This window comes from Stegostoma tigrinum, chromosome 7 (genome assembly GCF_030684315.1).
Source record: "Stegostoma tigrinum isolate sSteTig4 chromosome 7, sSteTig4.hap1, whole genome shotgun sequence".
In the NCBI taxonomy this organism is placed as follows: Eukaryota; Metazoa; Chordata; class Chondrichthyes; order Orectolobiformes; family Stegostomatidae; genus Stegostoma; species Stegostoma tigrinum.
In genome coordinates this window covers 71,865,303-71,891,811 of record NC_081360.1, presented here as the reverse complement: position 1 = coordinate 71,891,811, position 26,509 = coordinate 71,865,303, and the positions used below count along the sequence as shown (strand labels likewise).

Genomic DNA, 26,509 nt, shown 5'->3' with positions numbered 1-26,509 from the left:
ATAAAGTTGAATGCTTCCTAGAGGAAAGGAGGACAGAAGGAATAGGGGAAAAGCACAGCGTTTAGTCTGAAGTCAGTCATCAATTTGCCAGTTAAAGAACAGTTGCCAGGGACATGGATAGGTTTCCTTCACTTTCTCACGTAAAAAGAAAGCTGCATCCATTGGAGGCTAGAACAAGGGAATAAATTCAAGGAGGCATAAACAGATTTTCGTTTGTTATTTAATATCTGTGAACTCTGTTACTAGTGCACAAACCAGTTGTCTCTTCTGTTCTATTAGACAGCTTGCAACTCTCCAACATCAGCATACAATTCAAAATTTCAGGTAAGAGTTGTCAAACGTGTCAAACAGTTGTGTCAAAGAATGATTTCTTTAATCTCTTGTGCATCAATTAACTTCAGTTTTTTGGTGTCAACTTTTAAATATGTTTTAATTTATCATAATTTGATACCAGAAGGACGGCTACTAAATACGTTCCTTAACAATTTGTCATAATTTTTAAAAACTATTTTTCTGAAAAGCTTCTATATTAAGTACAAAGCAGCAATTTTGTTGTCGAGTTAACATTTTGCGTGTTTTATAGTGGGAACTTTTCAAAAGTATAATTATCAGCAAAAATCATAATACCAATGATAAAACATTCCAGATATCCTTCCTCTAGAAATTAATGCAACTCTTTTCTTGTATTCCTCATTATATTAATTTATATTTTTACGAATTAACTTTGTTTACAGATATTTGTTGTTTGGTTTTTTTGTTTCTCTCAGCTGTTGCAAATGTAGCAATAACTTACTTCATTTTTTCAGGAACTATTAACAATGCACTGAGTGGATTCTCAAAACTAAACTGAAATATCTTATTAATGTCTTAGATATAAATATACACTTTACCTTGGGCATTCCAAAACATACATGGAATTTCTGCAACCAGCATTCAAGAAATTATAGTTTATGAAAACAAATGCTAAATAATTTGTGTTCAGTGAAGTTATAAGTTTATTGTATTACCAAAATAAAGTTGTCTTAAATTCACACAAGCAAGAGGGAACTAAATGATGATTCCTATTTGTCAAATATACAGCAGAATGTTCATTTGATTAACTTAAATCTAAAGGTGGGAGGGGGATTATAGGATTTTACAAATCGCATTCTTGGTGACGGTCAAAACTACGTTCTGCGTGGATTCTCATATTGATTTCATCTGTGGCGAGGTCACTACTGCCAACCCACAAACAAGTTTTAACTCAATTTTTTCTATGCTTTTTTTTCTAAAAAAATGGCATTTTCTATTTCCGTGATCAAATATAAGAATGAATAGGGAATGCTAAAGGGCTAAGTACATCATTTTTTCAGGTGAGTTTAAAGTATTAAGTAATTATCTATTTATAAGGCTTCTGTCAGTTCATAACTGTCATTTAAAAATTTACCTGAAATTGTATACCTGGTGCGAAAAGAGCTGTTCAGAAGTTCAAAGTACATTTGGTTCAATGGAAATATATTTCAAATATTTAATTCATCCAGGACCCTGCATTTCACAACAGGAAAAAAGCTGAATTATGATTCAGTAATTAAACATAAGACAAAATTGAAGTTGACTCATAATCAAAGCTCGTGATGTTAAGAAAACTTTATCTGAATAAATGGAAGTTTCAAACTTATTACACTCTCTGTGCAAAAATATTTAATCCTCCACAGTTCAGTTTATCAATGAGAAGAATTTGGTTAGGCCATAGTGCATACAGATATGGGCTTTGGTATTTAAAAATAGTTGCATGCAAATTGGAACATCAGTGAGCATACATGACTGCTTGTTGGCAATTAAACATCAAACGTAGAAGGTAGGAGCAGGAGGAGGCCAATCAGCTCTTCAAGCTTGTCCACCATTCTTTGCGATAATGGCTGATCATCCAACTCAATAGCCTAATCCTGCTTTCTCCCCATAACCTTTGATCCCATTTGCCTCAAGTGCAATATTTAGTCACCTCTTGAATACATTCAATGTTTCAGTATCAACTACATCTTGTGATACTGAATTCCATAGGCTCATCACTCTTTGGGTGAAGAAATATCTCCACACTCCGCCCTAAATCATTCAACCCAAATCCTCATACTGTGACCCCTGGTTCTGGGCACACCCAACCATTGGGAACTTTCTCCCTGCATCCAGTCCAATCCAACCTGGTTAGAATTTTATGAGTCTTCAAGAGTTTCCCCCTCATTCATCTGAAATGAATCTCTCCTCAATCTCTCCTCATGCGTCAGATCCGCAATGCCTGGAATCAGCCTGGTAAACCTTCTCTGCAAACCCTTGAGAGCAAGAGCATTCACCTTCAGAAAAGGAGACCAAAACTGCACACACTATTCTAGGTTGGCCTCAACAAAGCCCTGTACAACTGCAACAACACATCCCTGCTCCTCAAAAATTGGTGATGTTGAATTGGAAATTATTATAGAATACATAAACAAGAAGATAGGGAGGATGTTTTGTGCTGCCAGCAGACGTACTTGGAATGAAAACTTTAATTATGTTTGATTGGGTGTGGGATATTATTAATATCCTATTATTTCATTGCTTATCATTTACATTCTATATGGGAAGTCACAGATACAAGTGAAAGAACTAGAACCTTTTCTGGATCAGTGAACTATTGGACCAGATGACTCATCTTCTGGATTCATTCCAGCGTACCAGCCATCACAAATGTTGAGTTGAATAAGCAATTGATACAGAAGCCTAAACTACTGTTTCTTTTCAGCTCTAAGGAAGCAGAAATCATATTCTTTCAGAGTGATACATGTTCCTTGAATGTCTATACAACGTTAGTGGGGGAAGGTGTTTTGCCAAGTTTGAAGTCACATCTTTTGTTTCTGGCAGAAAGAAGTGGTTTGGATTGAATGTAGTTAGGATTCCCTTCCCTCTGGCATTAGGCCAAGGCATCATGTGGTTCTACTGTCCACTGATGTGGTTTTGAAACTTCTGTATGTGGAGGACTCCTGGAGCTCTTTGCATTATTGACACTCCTGTTAACTTCTAATAATGTTGCATTCAACCAAAAATATCAGTATTATTAAAGCAAAACGTTGTTTTAGATTACACAATAAATCCTACTCAACCAGCAAATCTAAAGATATGATTCCCTTGAGCTTGAGATTCACTTGTGCATACCATTGAATCCAGCAATCTCAATTTGCCAATCTCTAATTGGATAGGCTAATAACTGTTAGCAATATAGCCTAAAGGACATTGCTGTTAGCCTACATTTGAAGCAGGTAATTAGGGAAGCAAAATTGCTCAGGTATGTACACAAAGAGAGGACAAATTCACCAATGCATAATGTCCTTCAGACCTGTAGGAAAAGGAGAATGTGGATGCTCTTACATGGTTCTCAGAGCAGACTGTCAAAGCCATTTGGCAGAACACCACATCGCCAGAAATTCCCAACAAGCATCAAGACTGTTGGTGAGAAGATCACTACCCACAAGACTCTAGATGTGAACTCAGACTCTCTACACCACCACATGCTGCCCTGGAAACAGCTGCATGTGGGAGTTGGGGATGGGAGGAGCAGCATTACGACTGTCACACATCTCCTGCTGGAATGTGCCCTTGCAAAGAAGATCTGAAGAGAGGTGCAATTTTTGTTTTGTTCTGCCCAACCTGCACTGTGACACAGGACTCTGTATTCTACAGGCTACTTCCCAGGGCACACACCTAAAACAAAGATCATTTGCACCTAGAGTTTTATCAACTCAATGGAAGACGCTCTTTAGTTTGCCTGAAATTTGTTGGCCTTCCAGTACAAGCAGTTGACATTGGCAGCAAGTTGCAGATTGACACATTCCAAAGTCCAGGGCTATGACTAGGGGGACACAGTAAAGCTTGGGCCAACAGTACCAAGGTGCGGTGGGTAAGATCACCATGTAGGATCTTTCTGAAAAGTACAATGAGAGTCCATCAAGATTGAAGACACCCCCATAGCCTTAAAAGGATTGTAAATAGTTTCCTGCATGAGTAGAAAATGCCTCTGTTTTGCAACTGCAAGCATGCCTTGAGGAATGTAATATTTCAATGCGTTGTTTGCTGCAAAATCTGTCCAGAGCTGTTTTAGGACGTTTTGCATGCACTTAAAGATAACTTCTTTTGAATATAATATATCTTTGTGATTAAAAACAATCTACCCCGGCATCATCGGTCTACTCTTTTCAACAACCTGTTCACTGATATTCAGTTTGAGCTCTGAGAGTGACGCTCAGGTCCTGACCTCATTGTAGCCTCACCCAAACATGGATGTAAGAGTAGAATTCCAGGAGTGAGGTGAGAGTGACTGTCATCACGCTACATTTGACTGACTGTGACATCAAGGAGCCTCAACAAAACTGGAGCCAATGGGAATCGGGGGTAAATTCTCCATTGGTTGGAGTCATACTTAGCACATAGGAAGATGGTAGTCATTGAAAATCAGTCACCTCAGCTCCAGAACATCTCTGCAGGAGTTCCTCAGGATAGTGACCGAGGCCGAAACATCTTCAGCTGCTTCATCAGTGACCTTCCCAGAATCATAAGTTCAGAAGTGGGGATGTTAGCCGATGATTGCACAATGTTCAGTGCCATTCGTGACTCCTCAAATACTGATGCAGTTTGTGTCCAACTGCAGCAAGATCTTCACAATATCCAAGCTTGAGTTGACAAGAGACATGTAACATTCATGTCACATAAATACCAGGCAATGACTATCTTTGACAAAAGAGAATATAGCCACCATCCCTTTGACATTCGATTTGGCATAACCATCACTGAGTCAGCCACTTTTGATATCCTGTATTTTGCCACTGACCAGAAACTGAACTGGGCTGGCCATATAAATACTGTGGCTACAACAGCAGGACAGACACTAGGAATCCTGCATCCAGTAATGCATCTCCTGACTCCAAAAAGCTTGTCCACCATCTACTAGACGCAAGTTGGGAATGTGATGGAATACTCCCCAATTGCCTGCATGACTGTAACTCCAACAACATTCAAAAAGCTTGACACCATTCAGGGTAATGCAGTCTGGAGTCAGTAAGGACTTCAGATGGTGGAAGCCAGTGTCCGTATGTGTAAGGCCAGAAAAAGCACAGCAGGTCAGACAGCATCCTGCCTGAAGAGGATGAAAGTCAACATTTTGGGCTAAAACCTTTCATCAGATGCTGTCTAACCTGGTCTGCTTTTCCAGGACAATGTAGCCTGTTTGAATGGCACCACATCCACAAATATTCATTCCGTCCACCATGAACTGGCGGCAAAAGTGTGTACCATTCACAAGATGAACTGCAGAAAATCAATAAGTTTCCTGGGCAGCATTTGCTAAAACCCCCATGACCACTGACATCTGGAAAGACAATGGCAGCAATTCTAAGGGAACACCACCACCAGTGAGTTGCCCTCCAAGCCATTCGCCATCCTTATTCGGAAATATATCGCTTTGCCTTCACTGCCACTGGATCAAAATCCTGGATTTCCTTACATAAGGGCATTGTGGATTTACCTACAGCACATGGATTATAGTGATTCACGAAGGCAACTCACCACCACTTTCTCCATGGTAATTAGGGATATGTAATAAATGCAGACCCAGCCATCAACATCCACATTCCATTAGTAAATTTTAAACAAAAATTCTGAAAATGTTATGTCTAGAAGAATTGAACTGGGAGAAATCCAAGAATAAATTTTAGGTCTTTTATATTATCTATAGTACTTGTGGCCTTACCTCCCTGACTGGAAAGGGAGGCAAGCCTCCTTTTACCTGACCAAATACCTCTGCAGTTACTTTAATGATATCAGCCCATAATAGTCTCATGTTTGGATCACAAGGCCATTTGCAAGAAAATCCACTATAACATCAGCCAGTCAATCAGATGGCCATCAGTTCTCTAGTTCTGGTGGCACCCTTGAGACTGATTGATGTGATTCCTTTAGTCAAACACGACTGCCAGTGTGAAGCGGCCTGAGTGCTTCCCTATACGTAACATACACCAAACTCTTGAGATAGATGTCTTAAGACCAGAAGACATAGGAGTGGAAGTAAGGCCATTCGGCCCATCCAGTCCGCTCCGCCATTTAAATCATGGCTGATGGGCATTTCAACTCCACTTCCCTGCATTCTCCCCGTAGCCCTTAATTCCTTGTGAGATCAAGCTTATTTACACAATTTATACTGTTGTCTGAGACTTACTTATTGTAGAGGGTGGTTTGGGGGTGGTGGTTCTGTGCTTGTTGACCAATTATGTTGTTACATCATATATACAACTGGTTGAACAAAATACACTGATTGCGTTGGACTGAGCATGGAGCCATTGAAATCTAGGGCCTTTATAGTGGAGTGTCCCATGTTGTGATGTTATGTAACTATTTTAAAGGTACACAGACTATCTGGGCTCGGACCCATGCATCAGTAGCCACTATTGGAACTGCAGTCTGTACCAAAGAAGAGATGCCATGAATTATGACCTAAACATAACTCCAGGATTATGCTGGTGACATGTTCAGGCACCAATTTCACCTCCCCTGCTTGCCTACCAGTTCTTGGAGGGGTAAAATTCTTCCCACTATCTCTCTTTTTCTTCATAGATGCTGCCTGATTTGCTGAATATTTCTTTCCCTTCCAGTTTTAATTTTAGATTTCCAGCAATAGTTTGCTCTTGAATACTCAAACCATAGGCCCACTGTGGAAGGAAAAGTCAGTTAAATTTGCAAATGATATGTTTGACTTGTTTTGTATACCTCAGAATGGTGCTCTAGTATGACCAGTACATTCATTTCCAAGTATTATTGTTTTATTAACAGACTTTTCCTTTTAGGTGAAATTTCAGACTGTATGACTTCGACTCATAGAACATATAAGGTGCAACACAGAACTGTACTGCACAGGAACGGGACCTTTGGCCCACAATGACCAAACATGATGCCAAATTAAACTAATCCCTTCTGCCTGCCATTGATCCATATCTCTCCATTCTTTGTGTATTCATGTGCTTATCGAAAAGTCTGTAAATGTTCCTATTGTATCTGCCTCCAACATCACCCCTGGCAGTGTGTTCCAGACTTCTACCACTCTGTGTAAAAAAACTTGCACCTCTTGTCTCCTTTGAACTTGTCGCCAACCTTATGTGCATACCCCCCAGTTTTAGACATTTCAGCTCTGGGAAAATGATTCCGACTGTCAGCCCTATCTCCGCACCGCATAATTTTATAGACTTCTATCAAGTCTCCCCTCAGCCTGTGCCACTCAAGAGAAAACAACCTGAGTGTTTCTAGCCTCTTCAATAGCTCATACTCTCTAATATGGACAGCATCTTGGTAAACCTCTTCTGCACCTTCTTCAAATCCTCCACATCCTTCCTGTAATATGGAGACACAATACTCTAAATGTGGCCTAACCAAAATCTTATAAAGTTGCAACATGACATCCTGACTCTTGTACACAATTCCCTAACCAGTAAAGGCAAGCATGCCATGCAACTTCTTTACCACATTATCAACTTGTGTGGCTACTTTCAGGGAGCTGTGGATTTGAACTCCAAGGTCCTTCTGTGCATCAAATCAGAGTCCTGCCATTAATTGTATACTTTTCCCTAATGAATGATCTCACAAAGTGCAGCACTTTTGCCCATACCTACATCTGATCTATATCCCACTGTATCCTTTGACAGTCTACTATACTATTCATAACTCCACCAATCTTTGTAACTTTAGCAAACTTACCAACCCACCCAAAGGACACAGATCAGTTATAGATCTGCAGGTTATGGGCAGAGAAATGGCAGACAGAGTTTAATCTGGGGAAGTTTCATCCAAGTCATTTATATGTAACACAAACAGCAGTGTTCCCAGTATGAATTCCTGCGGAACACCACTAATCACAGACCTCCAGCCTGAGAAACACCCTTCCATCATTGCCCCTTGTCTCCCAAGGGCAAGTCAATTCTGAATCCACGTGGCCAAGTTACCGTAGATCCCCATGCATGTTAATCTTCTGGATGAGCCTACCATGAGGGACCCTGTTGAAAGCCTTACCAAAACCCATGTAATCAACATCTACTGCTTTATCCTCATTGATCACCTTCATCACCTCCCCGAAAAATTCAATCAAGTCAATAAAACATGACCTGCCCCACACAATGCCATGCTAACTGTCTCCAATTAGGCCATGCTTTTCCAAATTTGCATAAATTCTATCCCTAAGAATTCTCTCCATTAGCTTCCCAACCACTGATGAGAGACTCACTGGTCTGTAGTTCTTGGATTATCCCTATTCCCTTCTTGAATAGAAGAAAAACATTAGCTACTCGCCAGTCCTCCAGGATCTCTCCAGTGGCTAGCAAGGACATAAAGATCTCAGTCAAGGTCCCAGCAATCTCCTCCCTTGCCTCTCTCAATAACCTGGGGAAGATAACATTGGGGGACTTATCCACCTTCATGCTTTTCAAGAGTTCCAAAGCCACTTTTATCTTGATCTCAAAATGCCATAGCATATTAGCATGCTCCACACAAATCTCACAATCATCCATATCATTTTCCTGGTTGAATACCGATGCAAAGTACTCATTTAGGATCTCATCCACATTCTCTGCCTCCAAGCACAAGTTCTATCCTTTATCGTTGAGTGGTCCTAGCTTCTCCCTAGTTATCTTTTTGTTTTTAATGTATCTATAGAGTGCCCTCGGATTTTCTATAACCCGATTTGCCAAGGTCATTTTATGGCCCCTTCTTGCTCTCTTAATTAGCTGCTTGAATAGTTTCCTCCTTTCTTTATATTCCTCATAGGCCCTGCCCAATTTTAGCTTCCTGAAACTTGCATTTGCTTCTTTCTCCTTTTGACTAAATTCACAACCTCCCTCATTATCCGAGGCCCCCTTACTTTGCCATCCTTATCCTTCTTCCTTACTGGAATATGCCGGTCTTGAAATCTCCCCAGCAGGTCTTTAAACAGTACCCACATTTCAAATGTGGACTTGCCTGAAAACAGCTCCCAAATAACACTCTCTAGCTCCTGCCTAATTCTAACATAATTTGCTCTCCCCCAATTTAGCACTTTCCCACAAGGTCCTGGTTTAGACTTGTTCATAGCTATCTTAAAAACTAAGGAGTTGTGTTCACTGTTAACAAAACGCTCTCCCTCTGAAAGGTCAGTCACCTGGCCACGCTCATTAGTCAATACAAGGCCCAGTATGGCCCCTCCTCTAGTTGGACTAATGACATACTGTTTCAAGAAATTCTCTTGGATGCACTTAACAAATTCCTCCCCATCTAAACTTCTTGTTCTAAGGCAGTCCCAGTCAATATCGGGGAAGTTAAAATCATCCATTATGACAACTCTGTTTTTATTGCACATTTCCACAATCTGCCTACATATATGTTCCGTAAACTCTTGGTGGCTATTGGTGGCTATTGGAGGCCTATGGTATAATCGTTTCAGAGTAATTGCGCTCATTTTATTTTTGAGCTCTGTTCATATTGCCTCAGTGGATGAACTCTCCAGTATGTCGTCTCTGAGTGCAGATGTAACATTCCCCTTGATTGGCAATGCAACTTCTCCACCTCTTTTACATTCCTCTCTAACTCGTCTAAAACAACAAAACCCTGGAACGTTGAACACCCAGTCCTGTCCTTTTCTCAACCACGTCTCTGAAATGGCACAACATTATAGTCCCACATACTGATCCAGGCTCTAAGCTCATCTGCCTTCACTTTAATGTATCAGAGATAATGGGAACTGCGAAACGTCAGCTTTTGTGCTCCTGAGATGCTGCTTGGCCTGCTGTGTTCATCCAGCTCCACACTTTGTTGCCTTAACTTTAATACTTCTTGCGTTGCAATAAACACACTTCAGCCCATTAGTACCATGATTAGGCTCTTGCCTAATCACTGCTGTTTGACTCGAACATGAACATACAACATAGAACATAGAGCAGTACAGCATTGTGCACACCCTTTGGCCAATGATGTTGTGCTGACCTATTATTTCACTCTAAGATCAAACTACCCTGCATACCCTATATTTTACTATCATCCATGTGCCTATCCAAGAGTCACTTAAGTGTCTCTAATGTATTGACTCTACTACCACTGGCAGCAGCATATTCCACGCACCCAACACTCCTCTGTGTAAAGAACCTACTTCTGACATTGCCCCTATACCTTTCTCTAGTCACCTTAAAATTATGCCCCCTCGTAATAGTTATTTCCATCCTGGGGAAAAGTCTCTGGCTATCTTCTCTATCAATGCCTCTCATCATCTTGTACACCTCTATCTAGTCACCGATCATCCTTTTTCGCTCCAATGAGAAAAGCCCTAAATCCCTCAACCTTTCCTCATAAGACCTGCCCTCCAACCCAGGCAGTATCCTGGAAAATCCCCTCTGCACCCTCACTAAAGCTTTCACACCTGTCCTATAATGAGGCGATCAGAACAGAACAAATATCCCAACTGTGGTCTAACCAGGGGTTTGTGGAACTGCAGCATTACCTCATGGCTCCGAAAATAAATTCCCCTGCCAACGAAAGCCAACACAACATATGCATTTAACAATCCTATCAACTTGGGTCGCAACCTTGAGGGGTCCATGGACATGGACTGCAAGATCCCTCTGTTCCTCCACAGTGCCAAGAACCCTGCATTAACCCTGTATCCTGCATTCAAATTTGACCTTCCAAAATGAATCGCTTCACACTTTTCCGAGTTGAATTCCATCTGCCAATTCTTTGCCCCTCTCTGCATCCTGTCAATAACCTGTTGCAACCTACAACAGCCCTCCACACATTCCACAACTCCACCAACTTTCATGTCATTGGCAAATTTACTAACCTACCCTTCCACTTCCTCACCCAAGTCATTTATAAAGATCACAAAGAGCAGAGGTCCCAGGACAGATCTCTGTGGAACACCACTGGTCATGGAGGTCCAGGCTGAATACTTTCCATATACTACCACCCTCTGTCTTCTATTGGACAGTCAATTCTGAAGCCAGACAGCCATGGAGGACCTTACCAAATGCCTTGCTAACATCCATATGCATCACATCGACTGCTCGACCTTCATCAATGTGTTTGTCACATCCTCAAAGAATTCAATAAGGCTTGTGAGGAATGATCTGCCCCTCCCAAAGCCATGCTGACTATTTCTAATCAAACTGCGCTCTTTCAAACAATCATAAATACTATGTCTCAGAATATCTATCTCTCCAATAATTTGTCAACCACAGAAGTAAGACTGACTGGTCTGTAATTCCCAGGATTATCCCTATTCCCTTTCTTGAACAAGGGAAGAACATTTGCCACCCTCCAATCATCTGGTACTACTTCAGACTGTTGGTTATTTACATTCAGCTATTAATTAATTTGTGACAAACTGCATGGAATAGGTTTTTACTGACCTAATTAATTTTCACCAGCTATTTGTCCCGCATGAGAAAATCTACAGTAAAAACAAACAGCCGTGAATTAAGAATTTTAACTATATGATTTTTGGCAGATCTTGTATTATTTCTGTACTCATGTCTAAGTTGGTAACACAATATATTATGTATTATTTAAAATATACTTAAAAAGCACTAAGTTTCCCATGGATATAAAATAGCTATAAATTTTGTTGTGGTGTTTTAGAAACAGTGACATCCAGCCTTAGGTTCAGTAAGCAGACATTTGTTCTTGCATATGCTAAGGACAACATTTGCTTGAATAGCCATGTTAACTTATTTCAAAGTACAAGGCTTCAGCACTGTTTATAAATTTCAATGTAATGCAGCACATATTATTTCAGCATTGGGTTTTGGTTTCTGCTGGTTTCTAAGACAATTCAACCTTCAGTTTTCCCATTTCACTGTGGTTGATTTGTGGAGGTCAGTTAGCTCAGTTAGCTGGCTTGCAATGCAGAGATGCCTATAGGATGATTTCCATTCCTGCGATGGCTGAAGTTGCCATGACGCATTCTTCTTTTCAATCTTTCCCCTTGCCTGAGGCACCGTGACCCTCAGGTTAAATCACCACCAGTTGTCTCTCTCTCTCAAATGAGAGAGCAGCCTATTGTCTGGTAAGATGATAGTGATTTTTATCTCTGTGGTCTGTGTAGCAATAGGTATATGTTACAATTTTCATTCTTAGGTTCCCAAAGGAATGGAAACATATCCCAGCTTCCCTGCAGTGGTTCCCAACATGCTCCGTGAAAGTGGCTATTTGTCGATTCTAAACTATTAGTGTGCATTTACGTATCAAATCTAATGAACTGTCTCATTTCAGTTCAAAAAGTGTTAAGTGTGGAAACTGATTACCTGGTTCATCAAAGCTGAGCTGATGCTATTCTCCACATGGACTACATCGTCTCAACTAAGTGTGAAAATACTGCTTTTTAACATTAGGTTTTAACAACTGCATCAGTCAAAGTAGCACAGATGTAATTGAAGATGTCATGTGATTGTAGATGTGTCATTGTTGGAATACTGTAGAAGTAGTGCAGAAGTAGCTTAACCCTCTGTCATGCTTTACCAAGCAGCAATCGATACTGACACTAGTTCAAATAGGTACATTCTGTTTTTTTTATATATCGGCATAGGGCATACTTTCTTCTTGATTGAATGTGAATGTGTGAAACATAATACTGACAAATGTCTCTCAGTTCAGGAATCTGATACAATATTTTACAAAGTCTAGTCTGTGCTTAAATACAGTTCTTCTATCAAAATGTCATTACCTGAATGAAACCTCCTATGCCATTACAGTGACATGCTGTACACTGTCAATGCTTTTGTCTGTTAATGGAATCCTGTGTTAAACTGACTCAAAGTATTTGTTCTGTGGCTGTTGTAAATGTATACTGAAATAAAATCTACCATTAGAAACATAGTAATAAGGCTTATTCAGAAATTTGAATGGATCAACAATGTAAAGATTTCTTTTTCCTTACCTATTTCCTTTCCCCTAAGGGCGCACTCCGGTACGTGGGAACAGCTATTATTCATTTTGATTTGGATCTGATAGTCTGATATTGCTTGTGTCAGATCAAAACTTGTTAATTAAACAATTAAAGTCAAATTATTCCAGTGTTTGATGACATCTAATATCAGAGGTGATTTTCAAATAATTTCATCATTGTAACTCAAGCAAAGCTTCCAACTCTTTGTCCATGTTTGTGCTCCTTCATTTCAGTACTCTGGCACTTATTTAAAAATCTATTGATGAAACTCATTGGACGATGTTATCAGGTTCCAGTTTCTGGAAAGATTGGTTTGAAGTGCTGTATGTCTTCTTTCCCTTTTTGTCGTAGAGGGAGAACAACAAAAAGTCACCAAACTGGGAGGAGGAGTTGGTTTGTGAGGAGATATTGAGGAGATTGAGCCTATGTTCTCTGCAGTTTAGAAAAATAACAGGCTATTTCAATCAAGAAAATACTTCTTACAGAGCTACATAGGATTGGTGCAAAAGGATGTTTCTCCTAGGTGGGGTATCTGGAACCAAGCATGTCTTCTCACAGTAAGCAGTAAGTCATTGAGGAGGAACTTCATTGCTGCAGCTGGAGAATCATTAAAACTTCCTATCCCAGAGTGCTGCGGAATACATTTAAAACAGAGATCAATTTATTTCTACATATTGAATCTTTAAGGGATATGGGAAAGTTGAGGAAGGACAGCAAGTGAGGAAGAGGTGGAGAGGTGGTTATGTTACTTAATGGTGTTGTTAATATGATTGAGAGGATGACCAAAGTTCAGGAAACCAGAATGTGAAAACAGGTTGGGTGGAGATGAGGAATGGTAAAGGCAAAAAGTCACTCGTATGAGTGGGGTACAGCCCATTCACACTAACTGCACAGCAGGGAAGGAGCATAAAGGAAGAAATAATAGGAGCTTGTCAGAAAAGCATGATGGTAATCTTGGGTCATTTAAATGTACGTATAAACTAGAAAAGTTAGATGCAGAAATGTAACCTAGATGATGAGTTGACAGAATATTTGCAGGATAGTTCCTCAGAACAACATGTTTTGGTGTCACTCGGAGAGAGTGGAATATATAGATCTGATATTATGCAACAAAATAGAATTAATTAATAATCTGATCATGAAGGCGTGCCTATGTAGCAGCAACTATTGTACAGTTGCATTTTACATACAGCTTGAGGGAGAGAAGAGTGGAGCTGAGACTAGTATTTCAAATGTAAACATAGGCATTTATGAGGGCATGAAAGCTGAGCTGGTTAAACTGAGTGGCAAACAAGATTAAAGGATAGGACAACAGAAATGCAGTGATAGACATTTTGAAGGGATATATTGGAATACAGAGAATGGATACATTTCAATGAGTAACAAAAATTCCAAAACCTAGACTTGCCAACTGTGATTAATTAGAAATATTAAATATGGTACAAAATAAGACGAAAAATATATAACCGAACAAAGACATGTCACATCAGAAAATTGGGCAGAGTAGAAGAAAAAAGCAAAGAATGACTACAGGGTTAATACGGTGGGAAAATACTTGCTAGAAAGCTCAAAATAGATAGTAATTATTTTTAGAAATACTTAGAAAAGATCAGAATTAACAAAGTGAGCACTGGTCTTATGGAAGTTAAGTTTGGAAATTAATGCTGAATAAATAGATGATGATAAATGAATCAAACAGATGTTTTGCTTTGGTTTTCACATTGGCAGGGACACAAGTAACATCACAGAAGCAGCGATAAATCAGAAAAAGGAAGGAATGAATGAACTAAGAAAAATTAAAATTGTCAGCAGAATGCTTCTGAGTACATTGTTGAACTTACAAATCGTTGGGTTCTGCCAAACTTCTTCAAGGAGCTTACAAATTATTCATGTATAGGTTCTAATTTTCCAATACTTCTTAACATTTGGGAAGACCCTATTAGACTGGAAAACAGTGGATGTAATTATTTTATTCAAACATGAGATTGGAAGCAAAAAACCCCAGGCTGGTTTATATTTATAGAAATTGTTACTGCATATTTTTATGTTCATAGCCAGATTCGCTCGATCTCTAATTTTTCCAATTTCATTAATTTTTTTGGTCATTTTTGTTTATTTTGTATTCTGCCCAAACCTCGGACCTGCCAAGTGTCTTTGCACAATGATATGCTTTTTGTTTTATTTTGAAATGTCTTTACCATTTTAATTAACTGCAGACGGTAGATCACTCCCCAGGATTATTTCCTTAATTGAATGAATCTATTCTGAAATATATTCTTAAATTTCTGCCACCGTTCTTCCCTGATCCATCCTTTAACATAATTTGGTAATTGACTTTATCTGGGCCAGTCTTCATGCCCTCAAAATTCCTTTTATTTATTTGTTTAGTTTTTAAAGTCTCAGACCACTTCACCCTCCCTCAAACTGAATGTAAAATGATATATTATGGTTACTTCTACTGAGGGACTCCTTCCCTATGACATCATTAATTGATCCTATCTCTTCGCACAAAACTAGGTCTTCTTCCTCTCACCCATCCCTTCCTCCCACCCCAAGCCGCACCTCCATCTCCTACCTACTAACCTCATCCCACCTCCTTGGCCTGTCCGTCTTCCCTGGACTGACCTATCCCCTCCCTACCTCTCCACCTATACGCTCCTCCCCACCTATCTTCTTTTCTCCCCATCTTCGGTCCGCCTCCCCCTCTCTCCCTATTTATTCCAGAACCCTCACCCCATCCCCCTCTCTGATGAAGGGTCTAGGCCCAAAACGTCAGCTTTTGTGCTCCTGAGATGCTGCTTGGCCTGCTGTGTTCATCCAGCCTCACATTTTATTATCTAGGTCTAGAATATCCTGTTCTCATGTCAGGTCCAGAGCATGCTGTTCTAAGAAACTACCTTGAAAAGATATTATGCATTCCCAAGCATCTTGAAAATCTCCTCACATAAAAACATAAACTACTCTAATATTTAAATGATAGATGTTTGGAAAACTAATTGAACATTAATAGGACAACAGAGAATTGAGACAAAGGGAGAATTTCTTACCCTTCATCTACTCAGTTTCTGTGAGTACTGATAGCTGCACAGGTTTGTAGATAAGGATTTAACCACCAAGAAGTGGTTTGTTTTGAATTTATGTTCTTTCAAGACAAAAGTAATTTCTTAGATTCAGAGATAATGGGAACTGCAGATGCTGGAGAATTCCAAGACAATAAAATGTGAGGCTGGATGAACACAGCAGGCCAAGCAGCATCTCAGGAGCACAAAAGCTGATGTTTCGTGCCTAGAACCTTCATCAGAGAGGGGGATGGGGAGAGGGAACTGGAATAAATAGGGAGAGAGGGGGAGGCAGACCGAAGATGGAGAGTAAAGAGGATAGGTGGAGAAAGTATAGGTGGGGAGGTAGGGAGGGGATAGGTCAGTCCAGGGAAGACGGACAGGTCAAGGAGGTGGGATGAGGTCAGTAGGTAGATGGGGGTGCGGCTTGGGGTGGGAGGAAGGGATGGGTGAGAGGAAGAACAGGTTAGGGAGGCAGAGACAGGTTGGACTGGTTTTGGGATGCAGTGGGTGGGGGGGAAGAGCTGGGCTGGTTGTGTGGTGCAGTGGGGGGAGGGGACGAACTGGGCTGGTTTAGGGATGCAGTAGGGGAAGGGGAGATTTTGAAACTGGTGAAGTCCACATTGATACCATTAGGCTGCAGGGTTCCCAGGCGGAATATGAGTTGCTGTTCCTGCAACCTTCGGGTGGCATCATTGTGGCACTCCAGGAGGCCCATGATGGACATATCATCTAAAGAATGGAAGGGGGAGTGGAAATGGTTTGCGACTGGGAGGTGCAGTTGTTTGTTGCGAACTGAGCGGAGGTGTTCTGCAAAGCGGTCTCCAAGCCTCCGCTTGGTTTCCCCAATGTAGAGGAAGCCACACCGGGTACAGTGGAGGCAGTATACCACATTGGCAGATGTGCAGGTGAACCTCTGCTTAATGTGGAATGTCATCTTGGGGCCTGGGATAGGGGTGAGGGAGGAGGTGTGGGGGCAAGTGTAGCATTTCCTGCGGTTGCAGGGAAGGTGCCGTGTGTGTTGGGGTTGGAGGGGAATGTGGAGTGGACAAGGGAGTCACGGAGAGAGACATCAGTTACAAGCTGGTTGCCTGGATATCAGTTACAAGCTGGTTGCCATCTCAGGCAACCAGCTTGTAACTGATGTCCATTTCAAGCCCACCGACTCCCACAGCTACCTAGAATACACCTCCTCCCACCCACCCTCCTGCAAAAATTCCATCCCCTATTCCCAATTCCTCCGCCTCCGCCGCATCTGCTCCCACGATAAGACATTCCACTCCCGCACATCCCAGATGTCCAAGTTCTTCAAGGACCGCAACTTTCCCCACACAGTGATCGAGAACGCCCTTGACCGCGTCTCCCGTATTTCCCTCAACACATCCCTCACACCCCGCCCCCGCCACAACCGCCCAAAAACGATCACCCTCGTTCTCACACACCACCCTACCAACCTCCGGATACAACGCATCATCCTCCGACACTTTCGCCATTTACAATCTGACCCCACCACCCAAGACATTTTTCCATCCCCTCCCCTGTCTGCTTTCCGGAGAGACCACTCTCTCCGTGACTCCCTTGTTCGCTCCACACTGCCCTCCAACCCCACCACACCCGGCACCTTCCCCTGCAACCGCAGGAAATGCTACACTTGCCCCCACACCTCCTCCCTCACCCCTATCCCAGGCCCCAAGGTGACATTCCACATTAAGCAGAGGTCCACCTGCACATCTGCCAATGTGGTATACTGCATCCACTGTACCCGGTGTGGCTTCCTCTACATTGGGGAAACCAAGCGGAGGCTTGGAGGCCGCTTTGCAGAACACCTCCGCTCAGTTCGCAACAAACAACTGCACCTCCCAGTCGCAAACCATTTCCACTCCCCCTCCCATTCTCTTGATGACATGTCCATCATGGGCCTCCTGCAGTGCCACAATGATGCCACCCAAAGGTTGCAGGAATAGCAACTCATATTCCGCCTGGGAACTCTGCAGCCTAATGGTATCAATGTGGACTTCACCAGTTTCAAAATCTCCCCTTCCCCAACTGCATCCCTAAACCAGCCCAGTTCGTCCCTTCCCCCCACTGCACCACACAACCAGCCCAGCTCTTCCCCCCCACCCACTGCATCCCAAAACCAGTCCAACCTGTCTCTGCCTCCCTAACCGGTTCTTCCTCTCACCCATCCCTTCCTCCCACCCCAAGCCGCACCCCCATCTACCTACTAACCTCATCCCACCTCCCTGACCTGTCCGTCTTCCCTGGACTGACCTATCCCCTCACAACCTCCCCACGTCCCCACCTATACTCTCTCCACCTATCCTCTTTACTCTCCATCTTCGGTCCGCCTCCCCCTCTCTCCCTATTTATTCCAGTTCCCTCTCCCCATCCCCCTCTCTGATGAAGGATCTAGGCCCGAAACGTCAGCTTTTGTGCTCCTGAGATGCTGCTTGGCCTGCTGTGTTCATCCAGCCTCACATTTTATTATCTTCTAATTTCTAAGATTGTTTGAATTTTATAATAAAGAAGAGGTTGAAGTGGTCTTTTGAGGTGGAGTGCAAAACCAGTGAAGTGCAATACACAAAGCTATTCCTGGCAGTCAGCAGAGCTGACATTACGATCATGGATGAGACAAAGGCAGAGTATGTCCTCTCCCTTAACCTACCATTGGCAGCTGCACGATGCAAGAATTAATATTTAAGAGCATGAGGTGCCAGTCAACATCTACCAGATAAACCTCTTTCAGTCCATTCAATCCATCCACACAGTCTCTCTCAATTTCATTAAGATCAAGGTTGTTAAAGAAATGTCTCCCATACGAGATAAAGATACCTATGATGTTGCCTTCACTTCTACTCACCATATATTCTCAACTTCCCAGACAATCTGCTGAGAAATTTTCACTAAAGAGGTAGTCCCCTATGTGTGGCAAGGTGATCACCAATACATCGTCATTTCTCCCAAATAGGTTCTTTCAGTACTATCTTGCCTACTGTGATGATACAGCCTCAGAAAAATCACAATTCTTGGATGCTAATTTAGCCATACAATAACTATAGCAGTATCCAAAGGAATGGCGTGATGGCATTAAAAATAATCTGACAGTGTTCATTCATTTTGACCATACAGAAAAAACCTTGCTATATCATGAGAAGCCATTTTCATTGGCAACAGCTTCTAATACCAAAGATAACGGGAACTGCAGATGCTGGAGAATCCAAGAATACAAAGTGTGTAGCTGGATGAACACAGCAGGCCAAGCAGCATCTCAGGAACACAAAAGCTGATGTTTCGGGCCTAGACCCTTCATCAGAGTGGGCGATGGGGAGAGGGTTCTGGAATAAGTAGGGAGAGAGGGGGAGGCGGACCGAAGATGGAGAGAAAAGAAGATAGGTGGAGAGGAGAGTATAGGTGGGGAGGTGGGGAGGGGATAGGTCAGTCCAGGGAAGACGGACAGGTCAAGGAGGTGGGATGAGGTTAGTAGGTGGGAAATGGAGGTGTGGCTTGAGGTGGGAGGAGGTGATAGGTGAAAGGAAGAACAGGTTAGGGAGGCGAGGACGAGCTGGGCTGGTTTTGGGATGCAGTGGGGGAGGGGGAGATTTTAAAGATTGTGAGGTCCACATTGATACCATTGGGCTGCAGGGTTCCCAAGCGGAATATGAGTTGCTGTTCATGTAACCTTCGGAAGGCATCATTGTGGCACTGCAGGAGGCCCATGATGGACATGTCGTCTAAGGAACGGGAGGGGGAATTAAAATGGTTTGCGACTGGGAGGTGCAGTTGTTTATTGCAAACCGAGCGGAGGTGTTCTGCAAAGCGGTCCCCAAGCCTCCGCTTGGTTTCCCCAATGTAGAGGAAGCCACACCGGGTACAGTGGATACAATATACCACATTGGCAGATGTGCAGATGAACATCTGCTTAATGTGGAAAGTTATCTTGGTGCCTGGGATGGAGGTGAGGGAGGAGGTGTGGGGGCAAGTGTAGCACTTCATGCGGTTGCAGGGAAGGTGCCGTGTGTGGTGGGGTTGGAGGGGAATGTGGAGTGGACAAGGGAGTCATGGAGAGAGTGGTCTCTCTGGAAGGCAGACACAGGTGGGGATGGAAAAATGTCTTGGGTGGTGGGGTCGGATTGTAGATGGCGGAAGTGTCGAGGATGATGTGTTGAGCCACATATCAAAGGATGAAGTGCCTGGGCCCGAAATGTCAGCTTTTGTGCTCCTGAGATGCTGCTTGGCCTGCTGTGTTCATCCAGCTCCAGACTTTGTTAGCTTCTAATACCAAAATCATTATGCCAGGATATAATGTCCATGTTACACCTGGGATATGTGGGTATTGAATGCACAATATGGCTAGCATGCCTATTTGCAAAATGGTGAGGGATGAAACTTTATATTTAAGGACTCAGGGATGTATGTGAAACATGCTAAATATATCAATCCCAAAAGCAGAGGTAACACCTACATTTGCATAATGATCCATCTCCTCCTTGAATGACGATAGCAATGGACACATTCACAGTGAATGGATCAATTGTGATCAATTATTCCTCTAACTTTGCCATTGTTCAATGATTTAGCAACACAATGACGGTAACTATTATTGTCATAATGAGTGGTATTTTCAGTTTATTTGGCATTCCAGATAATGTTTGACAATGGATTGCAATGCACTGGCAAACAGATTAAAGGTGCATATTAAGTAGGAAGTAGTCCATAACACAACATCCCCCCTCAATTCATACTCAAATATTATGCATTGGCAAATCTTTAAATGGTGAGCAAGAGAACAAGAATTTTGCATTGCTATGCTGAATGTAGAATGGATTATCATCCCCAGAAGAATTTATGCTTGAAGACAAATGTGAACAACCTTTTCAAGCAAGTGAAATTTATGATTATTATGAGCATGACTTTCTTCTTCAAAGACAGATGGCACTAAAAGAGAAACACAATGGTCAGGCAGGTAGGAAATCACCAAAACATCATCCTGGGCAGGCAATGTGGGTTAGAAATGCAACTACAAAACCTTGGATGCTAGCAAAGTTTTTAAAAATATTCAACCAGGCCAGTTAGTATATTTCTGAAGAACTTCAGATTTCAACTTTCCTGCTCTTTTGATGCTGCCTGGCCTGCTGTGTTCCTCCAGCTCCAAACTGTGTTAACTTTCACTCCAGCATCAGCGGTTCTTACTATTTCTGAGCCAGTTAATATTATTGATTATGGTGTTACATCGCCAAGGAAGAGATACCAGCTCAGACTTATATGGCACATCTATGAAGAAACTCAGGGAGAATACTCTGATGAAGATTGTGTCGTGATGAGTGAACACAATCAACAGCAAGACCACAAAGTTATCAAACAAGTGCCAGAAAGAACAAGATGTACGTCTCCGAATGGGTATACAATCACCAGATCAGGGCACGCTATCAAACCTAAAAACAATGCATTGAATTTGAAATGTAAGCCTTGTAAACTCTGTGTTACCTATTTCTCAAATTACCAAATTGCTAATACATGCCTATTAACAATCATACATTTCTGTTTGGAATAAGATTTTATCTTGGAAAAAAAGGTATGTTATGTTCTGTCTTACAGACAGCAGGTTAATTTTCCATTAAGAGACGTTCAGGTGATATCTTCACTGTATCACAGCATGTGACCGGAGAGTAGAAAGATCTCACACTGTATTTTACCTCAGACCTTTTGTATGATAATCTACTGGAAGCATGCTCCTCTGTTGTAATAGCTGAATATAATTCTTGTCATCTCTGTGTCTGAGGAATATAATATTTGTACATAGTGTTTGTGATTATAGTCAAGTGTTGTGGGATTCTTTAACATCATAATACCGACACTTAGTTTCTTATGTTACAGGAAATAACACAATGGCGGCTCAGGTCAAAACTCTCTCCTGGAGTAGCTCAGTGGGTAGCACTGCTGCCTCACAGCACCAGGAGCCTGGCTTTGGTTCCAGCCTCGGGCAATTGTCTGTGTGGTGTTTGCACATTCTCCCCATGCCTGTGGGGATTGGTTTAGGTGCTCTGGTTTCCTTCCACAGTTGAAAGCTGTGCAGGTTAGATGAATTGGCCATGCTAAATTGCAGTGTCCAGAGTGATGCAGGTTAGGTAGACTAGCTAATGTTAACTGTAGGGGTACAGGGATAGAGTTGGGGGTGGGGGCTGGGTCTGGGTGGGATGCTCTTCAGTGAGTTGGTATTGACTCAGTGGACTGAATGATCTCTTTCAGTACTGTAGGAATTCTATGATTCTGATTGACATTGTGGGATAGACAGTCCATATTTGATAGCAAGGTTGAGAGGGTGTTGTGAAAATGTGTAGGAAACTTTATGTAGAATGCGGGATTAAGGGAAGATATTTTCTTCCTGCTCCCTTGGGGCAGCACAGTGGCTTAGTGGTTAGCATTGCTGCCTCACATTGCCAGGGACCCAGGTTTGATTCCACCCTTGGTCAACTGTCTGTGTGGCGTTTGCACATTCTCCCCGGGTCTGCATGGTTTTGCTCCGGTTTCTTCCTACAGTCCAAAAGATGTGCAAGCTAAGTGGATGGGCTATACTAACTTGCCCATAGTGTTCAAAGATGTGTAGATTAGGTTGGTTATGAGGTCTGGGTGGGATGCTCTGAGGGGTGGTGTGGACTTGTTGGGGTGAAGGGCCTGTTTCCACACTGTAGGGATTCTACATCTAAAATATTATCATAAGATACCTTAATCGACAAACTGCCATGGCCAGTTAAATTTTAGAACACTTAAGTGAATTTTCAATAACTACACATGTTCCTTAAAATTTGATATGTTCTTTTTAGGATGCTCATGTAATGTTGCAGTGGCAAATATATTGTTGCTTCACAGCAACATCATAATGAGCAGGACAGTTCTGCAATGATCATAAAGCATCCTTTAGCTCATTGGGTTAATCAAGTGCTTCAGGGGCTTGCTTTAGCTGCCACAGGCGTGCTTCAAATATAAATTACTGCAAATGACAAAGTGCATTCCAGCCAATTAGAGTCCACACTTCAATATATTCCGCGTTATCTCTAGATATCAGATTGTGCAAGAGATTAAATTAGAGGATTAGAAAAAGAATTTCCAGTTGGAGCAGGAAAATACTAGGCTCTCCACACAAAGTTGTCTGTGTCTCAAAGTTAATACAAACATGGTGCATTCCTATTTAATTTTGAGAGGCCTGAGTGTAATGCTATATTACAGAAACAAAGGACGTATGTATTTGTTGGGGGTGTCAACTTTCCATACTTGCCTTTCTAAGTCCTGGAAATTTGGCAGCTTGCCTGATGTGGTGGTGCATACAAATATTGACAGAACACTGTGGCATTTGTTATACACTGTTTAGAAAGCAAATTATTAAAGGTCTGAGAGAAGAGCTTGAGTGCTGTGTCTATTTCAGTGCTGGCATGACAGTTCACATAAAACTTATATAAATCAGTTTCCCTTTATTGAATTAAACTTCTGATTTGGCAGTGGATTTAGGTAAGTGTGTGCTATTTTGTGTCTTTTTAAAACTCTGAGCTATCATATTCATTTGCTGTTCCTCAGTGCTGTTGTGGTGAATTGGTAGCTGTTATAGTGACACTAATTAGTAGTTATCAGCCCAACTAAAATTTCAGTGTAAAAGAAAAGTTAAAATATAAAAAATTATAAACATGATATGACGTAAACAGCAGATTCTATATGACCAATATAACATTTATATTCTTATTCCAAGTGTTGGAAATATTGTTTTTTTTGGTTAGAGATTATGCTTTGGCCAGTTAATCGACAAATTTGAACAGTCTTCTCATATATTTATACAACTGAAAAGTTACACAAGATGCTTCTACTGTTTGTCATACTCTCTAATATTACTCACGTGTCCAAGTGGCGCCTAAGTGCTCTAAGATGCTGCACGGCAGAAGGTAGTCTTTGCTATTGCACGTCAAATTTTACATTAATGCTTGCTGTTTGCATTCTTGGCATCAAATAAATCCTGTTGGATGATCTACAGTTACTCTGATCAGGTAATTGCAGTTGTGAAATATTATAGCCACAAGTTTTAATTACCAACTCTGTGTTAGTTAAGGAAGTGTATATTTATACTTTATATAGTTTTGCAATTGTTAAGAATTAAATCACTTTCTACTGCATATTTCAAAATGTAAATGAATGAACAGGCTGTACAAGGAGACCAGGCCAATGGTAATTGATGTGGAAATTAGTCAAGATAAAGGGCCATTGTTTAGAGCACAAATTAAATTGCACACTATTGGAGTATTAACATACTCAGAGAACTCAGATGATGTGTGAACAAATGTGCATTGGCAATCTATGTAATGTCCTATTAACTGAACCCTGGATTACAAGTGATGAACAAAATTACTTTAGAAGGCCACGTGACCCTAGGATTTGCTGCAGAAATTTGTTCTGGCAAAGAATTCTGTGGTTAAAGTAGAATTCATTTTTCACATTTTCAAGATCACATTTCACAAGTCTAGAAAAAGACAACTCTGTTTTGTTGAATGTCCTTTGCCTTATCAGACTCTCTCAAAAAAACCTAACAGGTGAAACCGATCTTCAACAGCAGCTCAAAAAGGTGATTGTAAATCAGCAGTCCATCATATATGTTACTCAGGAAGGGGCCTTTATATAGCACTGTGATTGTGTCCCTAACCCTGGAATAAATGGACCAGGTTCAAGTCTCACCTGCTACAGAGGTGTATAATAACATCTCTGAGCAGGTTGATAAGCAAAATAGGCTAATAAAAAAAAAATTAAATGCTGCTCATTATAGAGGCCTGTTGTGGTGCAGCATTACTGTTCCTACGGCTGGACCGAGAGGCCTAGGTTCAAGTCTTACCCACTCCAAAGATGTGTAATAACGTTCCTGATCAGGTTGATTAGAAAAATAGGTTAATTTTTTTTAAAAAATGCAAATTTCCCTTCGTAGAATAGAGAAGAAGGATATTAGTAGCTTGAAAAGATGCGGAAAAGATTTACAAGGATGGTTACAAAAACAAAGTTGCTGGAGAAGTCCAGCAGGTCTGAGGAACACAGTTCAAAGGAACGGTCACCGGACCTGAAACATTAGCTCTGCTTTCTCCTTCACGGATGCTGCCAGACCTGCTGAGCTTTTCCAGCAACTTTGTTTTTGTTCCTGATTTACAGCATCTGCAGTTCTTTTGGTTTTTATTACAAGGATGGTTTGGCCATTTTTGGAATACCGAGTGCAACTCTGGTCTCCCTGCTATAGGAAGGATGTTGTGAAACTTGAAAGAGTTCAGAAAACATTTACAAGAATGTTGTGAGTATTGCAGGTCTGAGCTATAGGAAGAGGCTCAATTTGCTGGAGCTACTTTCCCTGGAGATTTGGAGGCTGAGGGGTGACCTTATGGAAGTTTATAATATCATCAGGGACATGGATAGAGTAAATAGAAAAGGTCTTTTCCCTGGGGTGGGGAGTCGAAAACTAGAGGGCATTGCTAAACCTAAGAGGGGAAAGATTTAAAAGGGGCTGAAAGGGCTACTTTTTCACACAGAGGGTCGTAAGGAATGAGCTACCAGCAGAAGTCGTGAAGGCTGGTACATTTACAACATTGAAAAGGTATCTGGATGGATATATGAATAGAAGGGTTTAGAGGGATATAGGCCAAATGCTGGCAAGTGGGATTAGATTTATTTTGTATATCTGGTGGGCATGAAAGAATTGGACCGAACAGTCTGTTTCCTTGCTGCATATCTCTAAGATTTGAGGACACTATGAGACCGGGACTGGAGGGTTTGAGTTTGAGGGAGAGACTGGGTAAGCTAAGGCTTTTATCACTGGTGTGCAGGAGGTTGAGTGGTGACCTTAAAGATGTTCATAAAATCATGACGGGCATTGATAAGGTGAACAGTAAAGTTCTTTCCCCTTTTGGTTGGGGATTTTAAAACTACAGGGCATAATTTTAAGGTGAGAGGAGAAAGATTCAAAAGGGACCTGAGGAGTAATTTTTCACACAGATGGTGATTCGCATATGGAATGAACTGCCAGAGAAAGGGGTAAATGCAGGTAAATGTAAAAGTTAAAAGACATTTGGACAGGAACAGGTATAGGAAAGATTTAGAGGGATATTGGCCAAAAACTGGCAAGAAGGACTAGTTTCGTTTGGGAAACTTGGTCAGCTTGGGCCAAAGGGTCTGTTTCTGTGTTATATATGATCCCATGACTCTAATGAAACCAGCCTTGTTTACTATCATCCATTTTGGGCTATTGCCCAAGATCAGTGCCACTCCTTAATTGTAAAAAATAATAATTTGACTACAACAATATTATTAATCCACAGCGGACTACTATACCTTTTGACTTTTCTGTGTTACTTATCCAGCAATTGCATTAAACAAGTAGCAAAATCTTGACCTAATGACGTTATGTTCTGCCCTCCTTCCATGGCCAACGTTCAAAGTTTAATTTACACAAACAAACATGTACAAGTCTCACACAGAGGCAAAG

General features: G+C 41.5%; 1 protein-coding gene across 3 annotated transcripts in view; it reads left to right on the top strand.

The window, feature by feature from the left end:
• The first annotated feature begins 265 nt into the window (after positions 1-265).
• nckap5l (NCK-associated protein 5-like) overlaps positions 266-26,509 on the top strand; it is a 752,792-nt gene continuing 726,548 nt past the window's right edge. The window contains exon 1 of one of the 3 annotated variants that reach the window (XM_059647402.1): positions 266-324. The gene's annotated coding sequence lies outside the window, so the exon portion shown is untranslated. Of the gene's footprint in view, positions 325-23,400; positions 23,515-26,509 lie in introns of those variants that run through there. The other 2 variants (XM_059647401.1, XM_059647405.1) reach the window with 2 other exon arrangements.